Here is a 10,761-nt window from a genome sequence, read left to right as displayed (position 1 = left end):
GCATAACGGGTCATACTACCTTATTGATGTTCGAGAGCGCAAAGACTCACGTAAATCGGAGGAGGAGACCCACCGGCCGTGGAATATCGCTCATCTTCGACCTTACTATACCTGAACCATAGGCTCTGCTTATGTACATAGTTATGACAATGTATATATTATGATCAATATAATAACCGGAGCCTCAGATAAAGCGGGGTATCTGTTGTTTTCTTATATCATGTGTGGTTACATGGGGGCTTCTGTTCATAAAGCGGCGTCCGGTTTACACCTTGATTCAGCTTAGAAAGCTTTATATAAAAATCACTTGGGGGCTTGGTTGTATTTGAACCATAACTACACCTCTTGATCGGCGCAAAGCCATTAGAAAAATCACTTGGGGGCTTGGTCGTATTCGAACCATAGTCACACCTCTTGATCGGCTCAAAGCCAATACTTCGGGGCCAAAGAGAGTGTTGCAAAAGAACAACTCAAACATAGGCACCCACTGAGCACAGCTCAAAATATTGCTTGGGGATTCTTTGCTATCGCAATGAACAAAGAATCTACACTTGTAATAGGCTATCAAGCCATGGCTTGGAAGCCTGGTGTATACACCTAAAACCCTGGGTTAGCCTGCCTTTTTAAGTAAGTCACTCCGTCCAGGTAAACCTGGTATGACCCGCCGAACTTCGACAAGTCAATCTGATAAGACCCTGAACTTGTCAAAGTTAAATCGACGATTGGTTAAGGATTGAGGACCATCTTAAAAGGCTTTGTGAAATGGTTTAACTCAGTGGCCTAGCAGCCCATGAAAAGCCTCGAATTTGGGGCCTGGCAGCCCGTGAAAAGCCTCGACTACAAGTTTTTATATGATTTTATTTGAAAAGATTTTCCTCCTTTTTATGAGATTTATAAAGTTTTTTGATAGACCGACGTTCATTAGCACGGCTTGACTTTCAACTACAAGTTGTCAGTACATGATCAGTTATAATCTGGAGATTACTAACCCGGTCTGGTTTCGGCTATAAGTCGCCAGAATTGAATATGGATAAGCCGGTGTTTATCACAACCCGACACGGTTTTATCATAAACTGGTGTAATATGACAGGAGTTATTATTACTCCAGATTAGAGTTATCACCCTCACTACAACAGTTGGTCAGCCAACATTATGACTCAAGGTCACAAGTATCAATTATTTTCATATTTGATTAAGCCTTGGTTATAAACCCTGGCTATATATCTGGGCATCATGACCCGTCCGGCGATAAACCGCCAGGACACTATCTACTTCTTGTATGCAGGAATAGCTTGAATAAATCGCTACGGATTATGAGAATCATATGTCTTAAGCATGGCGGATTAACAAGTGTCAGGCACAAATAAATATATGGCATATCAGGCCAAGTGTTTTAACTAGCCTATTACAAGGCATTTTAGTGCCCAAAAGGATAATTGTTTCTCGACAAGCATTGCAGCACGTGGGAGACTAAACCGGCCTCTGGATCATGATTCCTCACCAGCTTGACTTGACGGTTGTGGATCACCTTGCACCGGTTCATCATCCTCCTCTCTACCCAGTGGCTGGAAGTCAATGGTAGCCCAGTCGATCCCAGTTAGGGCTTGGAATACAGCTTCATCGCTTATAAGGGTGGACGGTTCAATGTCAGGGGCATAGGTGTGCTTACGGATTGGCGGGATAAGATTTTGCGCTTCAGGAGTTGGTGCAGCAACCCGTTTGTTTTTGTCGTCATAACTCGCCTGGTAATATGAGAGATCAGCTTCTTCAGCCAGTTGACAAGCCAGTGGACGTACTTCCCGGTTTATGGTTCGGAGGTCATCATTGCCAAATTCTGATCCGTCTACTTTAAACTGGGATAGCCTTTAGCCACTTCCACAGGATCAAGGTCAGGTACCCATGCTTTTGCCCGGGTTAGTGCGGTCAGAGCACCCGCCCTTGCAGCAGACCTCTTTAGCTCTTCTACCCAGGCAGGCAGCATAGACAACCTTTCTAAGGTTTCCTTGATTAAAGTGGGGGAGGCTTGTTGTGTGAAGCGGAACAGATGATCCGTTGCACACCGGTATATAACTGCTCTATAAGAGTATAGGCAGCCTTCAATTTCTTCTGTACGTCAGAGCCCAGATGACTAATGCGAGTCCCTACATAATTACAAGCATTAGTAAACGGGCAATGTATGGGAAGATATGTTGAAAATGTGAAGCAAGGATGTTTACCAAACACAGCAGCCGTCATGGCATGTATCTGCCGCTTTACGCTAGTCAGCTCATCTACTACCGGTTTAAGAGCTGCTTCTGTGTCCTCGGCTCTTTTTTGCAAAGCGGATTTTTCTGTGTCCCAATCTGCCCGCTCCTTGTTGAAACTCTCCTTTAGCTTTTCCATAGCGGCTAAAGCGCTGGTCAGCTCATCCTTTGCCTTGGAGGTTTCGGCTTGCTGGGACTTGATGTTTTCTTGCCGATCGGCGGTTTGAGACTCCTTTTTGCTCAGCTCAGCCTATAAGAAATGGACATATTATGAGTTGACGGTACATATTTGAAGTACCAATTACATAACAAGTTATGCACCTGATACTTGGGGGCTAATGCATATTTGCTTGTTCTCGGAAATTTCGACAAGTCCCAAGCACAATACAAGTATTACTCTTGCCACTTGGGGGCTAATGTATGTTTGCTCAAAGTACTGATATGGGAATTCTTCTACAGTTCCGGTTCATCTTTATAAAGTTAAACCGGCCCTTGGGGGCTACACCAGTGAAAGATACAATATTGCAATTTTAATGGACCGGTTCATCTTAAAGAGATAACCCGGTCCCTGGAGGCTAAGCATGCAAAGTTAAGTTATTACTAAGTCCCGGTTTGGATTGATATCATAAACTGTCACTTGGGGGCTACTGGAGTTGATATTTGGAATTAAAAAGAGAAACAGTTATGCAGAGTTGAGCATTAGTTACCTCGTATCGCTCTTTCATCAAGTTTACCAAACCGGCTTCATAGTCGCGCCTGGTGTACAGACGGTTCAAGAAGCCAGAGTGAATGTCTTGGGCATTGAGATGGGCATAGCTTGACAAATCGGTGTTCCATTTGCCCTTGTTCATAGCAGAAAGTTCATCTTTGGAGCTATGTTTAGATAAAGCGACCGGATTGCCAGGAGTGGTGTGGCCAAAGCCAGTAATCATGATGTCATCTTCTTTATCACCAGCAGCCTTCACTGGAGTCGACAATTTATCAACAGTTTTCACTGGACTTGCCGGTTTATCATCAGTTCGGGTCGGGCTTGTCGGTTTCTCAGTGTGGCCTGTGGTGTCCACTTCTACTTGTTCAAAAATGAAGTCGTAATCTTGAGGTGGCGGATCATCATGAATAACATCAGCATTTGTTCCTTCCAGATCTGGAGTTTTCTCCGGTTCAATAACCACATTATCATCAGCCGGTTTATTTAGCCGAGCCTTCTTGCTGGGTCGAGGCTTGGCACTGAAAAGAACAAATATAAAAGGTCAATACATCAGGTGAATATAAGGTATTAAGAGTCAATTTAAGGCATAACTCACCCTGGAACTGTCTTGAGGGTTGGAAGTTGTGTCGCTGTTGACTCGCCAGAAGATGAGTGAGGTGTTCCCTGATAATTCGAATCAGACGGATTAAGAGGCTTTCGGAAACAACCCTCCTTGGGGCAAGAAGTGTCAAGAGTATAAGAGACCTCTGATCGGCGTTTCCGAACCGGAGTATTCGGTAAACGGCGGAGGTAACTACCTGGCCGCGAGCTTCGTGTTGCTGCCTCTTCAAAAGAAAGTTTGGGTCCAAATGAGCAAGGGGGTGAGAAAATTTTACTTTCCGGTTTGCTCGACGGATTTTCGATGTTGGCAGAGGATCTGAATTGGAGGAAAGAATAATTACCTCTACGTCATCAGCTTGACTGCCTTCAGCGTCGTCCTGATAATAGTCATTGTCAATGAGGTGTATGAAAAATGAACCAAGAGAGTCAAGTTCTACCTCTGAATCCGGATTAGCCAAATCGGCATTAGCATTTGGCTCGGAAGACGCAGTGGTCCTTTTCTTGGCAGGTTTTTTAACAACCTTGGTCTTCGGGCGAAGTGGCTTTGCCGGTTTATCCTGTGGCTTTGCCGGTTTATCTTGTGGTTTTTTCTTCCAGAACGGATCATCGCCCTGTCAAAGATGGACAAGATTTTAAGAGAATATCTGAAAGAAGCGAGTTAAAACAAAAAGGTTATATCAGTCTTACAGTTGGCGGCTTGTTGGAAATGCAGAAAGGATTTAATCCGGTCTGGCCACAGACAACCTCCGGTTCATTCAAAATTTTCTTCACAGCTTCAGTAACTTCAGCCTCTGTAAGTTGAATATTTACATGTCGTTGAGGGTCGGTCAAACTCCCTGTGTATTCACACATCAAACCGGGGTGCCGGCTTAAGGGCAGAATGCTCCAATTTATCCAACAGCGAGCAAAATCAACGCCTGTTAAACCGTTCGCCATAAAGGCTCTGAGCTTGGACAGTTGTGGAGCATAGTTGGACCCTTCCTTTGCAGTCAATCTCTGAGGAAAGGGATGTGTATTGCTAAGACGGTGAGGGCGATAACCCGGCAGAGGGTTTTCATCAGTTGGAGATGTTTCTTTACAATAAAACCAAGTCTGGTTCCACTCTTTGGGGTGACTGTGAAGCTTGGCGTGAGGGAAGCTAACATCCTTCCTCTTTTGAACCGCCATTCCATCGAGCTCAGTATTGGGTCCATCTGTGAACTCTGTGTGACGGTTCAAATAAAAGAAATCCCTAAACAATTCAACTGTAGGCTCCTCTTGAAGATAAGCCTCGCAAAAGACTTGGAAATGGCAGATGTTGGACACAGAGTTTGGGCCGATGTCCTGAGGGTGGAGCTGGAAACTGGCAAGCACATCTCGGAAAAACTTTGAACCGGGAGGGCTAAAACTTCGACCCAGATGGTCAACGAAAACAACTACTTCTCCGTCCTTGGGTTCAGGTGGATTTTCCGGACCGGGGGCCCTCCAGTGGATGACCTCTTTCTAAGCGCCAGTTGCGACGCATCTGTTTAATTGTTCTTCAGTGACCCGGGAAGGAACCCAGTTGAACTCATAGACTTGTTTGGCCATTTCAATGGAAAGCTAAAACATGATTATTGCCGGTTTAAGGTTTTTAATGGACAAGCATAAAGCGGTGCAAGATCAGAAGAAGACAGAAGCATATACACATTGTTAAACCGGAATCAGACATAGGAGATGGTACAAAGGTAAAGCGGCTTGGCGGTTCAACAGGGGACTAATGGTACCTACCGGATCATCATTTTTCTATAAGATTAAACCGTCTACTCTGGTATAGAAGATACAGATCTAAGATGCATAAGTGAAGGAAAACCAAGTTTCACGGTTTGGCTTGATAATTTCAGATCTGCAGCGTGACAGAAAACTAGAAAATATTCAGACCTAATTTCAAGTGCTTGAATAGTTCAGCAAGTTCAGATGAGTTTTATATAAAGGAGAAGATCCGATAAGGAAAAAGGGGATTATGGCTACGGCCGCACAAGAAGTATCAGATCTAAGCTAGTCGTTTGTGCTAATAAGAAGGACAGGGAAGAACGGCGCCGGAGCTTCAATAAACTCCGATGAACACTGAAACCCTAATGGTGGATCTAGAGCGAGGAAAAGAAGAACTTACTGATGCTGAGGGAACAGCGGAGGAGCGCCGCGTTTCTCTGGTGCAGTCAGGTTGATGCAGCAGCCGTCGTTGGGGCGGAAGCGAAGGACGACGGTGGCGGCAGAACTCCAATGGTCGGGCGTTGCGAGGAAGAGGACGATGTGAAGGGGCACGAAGGGGAAAAGTGAAAAGGACCCCTCGGCCTTATTTATAAGGTGAATGGATAAGTGGCAGGTGCGAGAATCGAGGAGCCCGAAAAATGGGATATGTGACAGCTCTGTCGCCTCGATTGTTGGAGGTTCATTTATGAAGGTGAGATATACGTAATCTTTAAAAACAGGTGACGTCATGGCGTTTTATCATGGTCCGGGAAGATGATGTCATGGCGGTTTATGAGGCTTACATGAAGGTGCTGAAGAAGAGATTTTCCTAAGTATTGAAGATCGACATGAACCAGTTCAAATCAATCTGGGGCCTAATGTTGGAGATATTACAGCTGGGCGTAAACCGGCCAGGAGAGGCCGGGTTATCCCCATAATGGATTATTATATCTGAAGCCCATGAAGACAAGACGATGACGCTTTATGAAGGCCCAGGGCCCAAAGACGGTTTAAGGTCTGTAGACGTAAACCGACATTGATATGTAAACTTCTGTTGTAAGATAGAAAGAGTAGAGACCGAGTCGGACATGTTTATGAGCCCGCCTCGGGATCCCATAAACCGACGGGCGTCAACCCAGGTATATAAGGGGACGACCTGGCGGCGGTTTAGGGACAACAAACAACAACTCGAGAACCAGGCATAGCGAATTCGCTCCCTGGTCATCGAAACCCTAGTAAAGTCATAAAGCTTCTGACATTGCTTTCAATCTCTTCCAACCTTTTAAGGTGAAGATCACCAAATCTAGGCAGGGCCATAAGGGCAACAAGCAACAAGAAACAAGAGAAAAAAAGGAGGCGAACGAAAAGAGAAGGCGAATAAAAAGGCAAGGGTGAAGTGGGGGGAGAGGAAAACGAGAGGCAAATGGCAAATAATGTAATGCGAAGGAAAAGAGTTTGTGATGGGTACTTGGTATGTCTTGACTTGTGCGTAGACTCCCCGGCAACGGCGCCAGAAATCCTTCTTGCTACCTCTTGAGCACTGCGTTGGTTTTTCCTTGAAGAGGAAAGGGTGATGCAGCAAAGTAGCGTAAGTATTTCCCTCAGTTTTTGAGAACCAAGGTATCAATCCAGTAGGAGGCTACGCTCAAGTCCCACGCACCTACACAAACAAATAAGAACATTGCAACCAATGCAATAAAGGGGTTGTCAATCCCTTCACGGCCACTTGCAAAAGTGAGATCTGGTAGAGATGATAAGATAATATTCTTGGTATTTTTATGATAAAGAATAAAAGTAAAGAAAGCAAAATAAACGGCGATAGAAATAGCTAGTTGACGAAAGATTAATATGATGGAGAATAGACCCGGGGGCCATAGGTTTCACTAGTGGCTTCTCTCAAGATAGCATAAGTATTACGGTGGGTAAACGAATTACTGTCGAGCAATTGATAGAATTGAGCATAGTTATGAGAATATCTAGGGATGATCATGTATATAGGCATCACGTCCGTGACAAGTGGACCGACTCCTGCCTGCATCTACTACTATTACTCCACACATCGACCGCTATCCAGCATGCATCTAGAGTATTAAGTTCATAAGAACGGAGTAACGCTTTAAGCAAGATGACATGATGTAGAGGGATAAACTCATGCAATATGATATAAACCCCATCTTTTTATCCTCGATGGCAACAATACAATACGTGTCGTTTCCCCTACTGTCACTGGGATCGAGCACCACAAGATTGAACACAAAGCTAAGCACTTCTCCCATTGCAAGAAAGATCAATCTAGTAGGCCAAACCAAACTGATAATTCAAAGAGACTTGCAAAGATAACCAATCATACATAAAAGAATTCAGAGGAGATTCAAATATTGTTCATAGATAATCTTGATCATAAACCCACAATTCATTGGATCTCGACAAACACACTGCAAAAAGAAGAGTTACATCAAATAGATCTCCAAGGGAATCGAGGAGAACTTTGTATTGAGATCCAAAGAGAGAGAAGAAGTCATCTAGCTAATAACTATGGACCCGAAGGTCTGACGTAAACTACTCACACATCATCGAAGAGGCTATGGTGTTGATGTAGAAGCCCTCCGTGATCAATGCCCCCTCCGGCGGAGCGCCGGAAAAGGCCCCAAGATGGGATCTCACGGGTACGGAAGGTTGCGGCGGTGGAAATAGGGTTTTGGCTCCGTATATGATGTTTCTAGGGTATATGAGTATATATAGGTGAAAGAGGTCGGTCAGGAGAGCGACGAGGGGCCCACGAGGGTGGAGGGCGCGCCTAGGGGGGTAGGCACGCCCCCTGCCTCGTGGCTTCCTCGTTGATTGCTTGACGTCCACTCCAAGTCCTCTGGATCACGTTTGTTCCAAAAATCACGTTCCCGAAGGTTTCATTCCGTTTGGACTCCGTTTGATATCCTTTTCCTTCGAAACACTGAAATAGGCAAAAAAACTACAATTCGGGTTGGGCCTCCGGTTAATAGGTTAGTCCCAAAAATAATATAAAAGTGTATAATAAAGCCCATTAAACATCCTAAACAGAATATATAATAGCATGGAACAATCAAAAATTATAGATACGTTGGAGATGTATCAAGCATCCCCAAGCTTAATTCCTGCTCGTCCTCGAGTAGGTAAATGATAAAAACAGAATTTTTGATGTGGAATGCTACTTGGCAAATTTTTTAATGTAATTCTCTTATTTGTGGCATGAATATTCAGATCCGAAAGATTCAAGATAAAAGCTTAATATTGACATAAAAGTAATAATACTTCAAGTATAATAACTAAGCAATTATGTCTTCTCAAAATAACATGGCAAAAGAAAGTTCATCCCTACAAAATCATATAGTTTGGTCATGCTCCATTTTCATCACATAAGAATGCTCTCATCATGCACAACCCCGATGGCAAGCCAAGCAATTGTTTCATACTTTAGTAATCTCAAACTTTTCAACTTTCACGCAATATATGAGCGTGAGCCATGGATATAGCACTATGGGTGGAATAGAATATGATGATGGGGGTTATGAGGAGAAGACAAAAAGGGAGAAAGTCTCACATTGACGCGGCTAATCAACGAGCTAGGGAGATGCCCATCGATTGATGTCAATGCAAGGAGTAGGGATTGCCATGCAACGGATGCACTAGAGCTATAAATGTATGAAATCTCAACAAAAGAAACTAAGTGGGTGTGCACCCAACTTGCTTGCTCACGAAGATCTAGGGCATTTGTGGAAGCCCATTGTTGGAATATACAAGCGAAGTTCTATAATGAAAAATTCCCACTAGTATATGAAAGTGACAAAACAAGAGACTCTCTATCATAAAGATCACGGTGCTACTTTGAAGCACAAGTGTGAAAAAAAGGATAGTACCATTGTCCCCCTTTTTTGGGCCTTTCTTTTTTTGGCCTTTCTCTTTTTTTTATTTGGGACAATGCTCTATGAATGATGATGATCACACTTCTATTTATTTACAACTCAATGATTACAACTCGATACTAGAACAAAGTATGACTCTATCTGAATGCCTCCGACGGTGTACCGGGATGGGCAATGAATCAAGAGTGACATGTATGAAATAATATGCATGGTGGATTTGCCACAAATACGATGTCAACTACATGATCATGCAAGGCAATATGACAATGATGAAGCGTGTCATGATAAACGGAACGGTGGAAAGTTGCATGGCAATATATCTCGGAATGGCTATGGAAATGCCATAATAGGTAGGTATGGTGGTTGTTTTGAGGAAGATATAAGGAGGTTTATGTGTGATAGAGCGTATCGTATCACGGGGTTTGGATGCACCGGCGAAGTTTGCACCAACTCTCAAGGTGAGAAAGGGCAATGCACGGTACCGAAGAGGCTAGCAATGATGGAAGGGTGAGAGTGCGTATAATCCATGGACTCAACACTAGTCATAAAGAACTCACATACTTATTGCAAAAATCTACAAGTCATCAAAAACCAAGCACTACGCGCATGCTCCTAGGGGGATAGATTGGTAGGAAAAGACCATCGCTCGTCCCCGACCGCCACTCATAAGGAGGACAATCAAAGAACACCTCATGTTTCAAATTTGTTACACAACGTTTACCATACGTGCATGCTACGGGACTTGCAAACTTCAACACAAGTATTTCTCAAATTCACAATTACTCAACTAGCACAACTTTAATATCACTACCTCCATATCTCAAAACAATCATCAAGCGTCAAACTTTTCTTAGTATTCAACGCACTTATAAGAAAGTTTTTACTAATCTTGGATGCCTATCATATTAGGACTAATTTCACAATTTAAGAAAATTACCGTGCTGTTTTGTAGGACTCTCAAAATAATATAAGTGAAGCATGAGAGACAATAGTTTCTATAAAACAAAACCACCACCGTGCTCTAAAAGATATAAGTGAAGCACTAGAGCAAAAACTATATAGCTCAAAAGATATAAGTGAAGCACATAGAGTATTCTAATAAATTCCGAATCATGTGTGTCTCTCTCAAAAGCGTATTCAGCGAGGATGATTGTGGTAAACTAAAAGCAAAGACTCAAATCGTACAAGACGCTCCAAGCAAAACACATATCATATGGTGAATAAAAATATAGCTCCAAGTAAAGTTACCGATGGACGAAGACGAAAGAGGGGATGCCTTCCGGGGCATCCCCAAGCTTTGGCTTTTTGGTGTCCTTGGATTTACCTTGGGGTGCCTTGGGCATCCCCAAGCTTAGGCTCTTGGCACTCCTTGTTCCATAATCCATCAAATCTTTACCCAAAACTTAAAAACTTCACAACACAAAACTCAACAGAAAATCTCATGAGCTCCGTTAGCGAAAGAAAACAAAACACCACTTCAAGGTACTGTATTGAACTCATTCTTTATTTATATTGGTGTTAAACCTACTGTATTCCAACTTCTCTATGGTTTATAAACTCCTTTACTAGCCATAGACTCATCAAAATAAGCAAACAACAC

This window comes from Triticum aestivum, chromosome 3D (genome assembly GCF_018294505.1).
Source record: "Triticum aestivum cultivar Chinese Spring chromosome 3D, IWGSC CS RefSeq v2.1, whole genome shotgun sequence".
NCBI lineage: Eukaryota > Viridiplantae > Streptophyta > Magnoliopsida > Poales > Poaceae > Triticum > Triticum aestivum.
The sequence above is the reverse complement of the archived record's forward strand: the minus strand, read 5'-3'. Positions refer to the sequence as shown.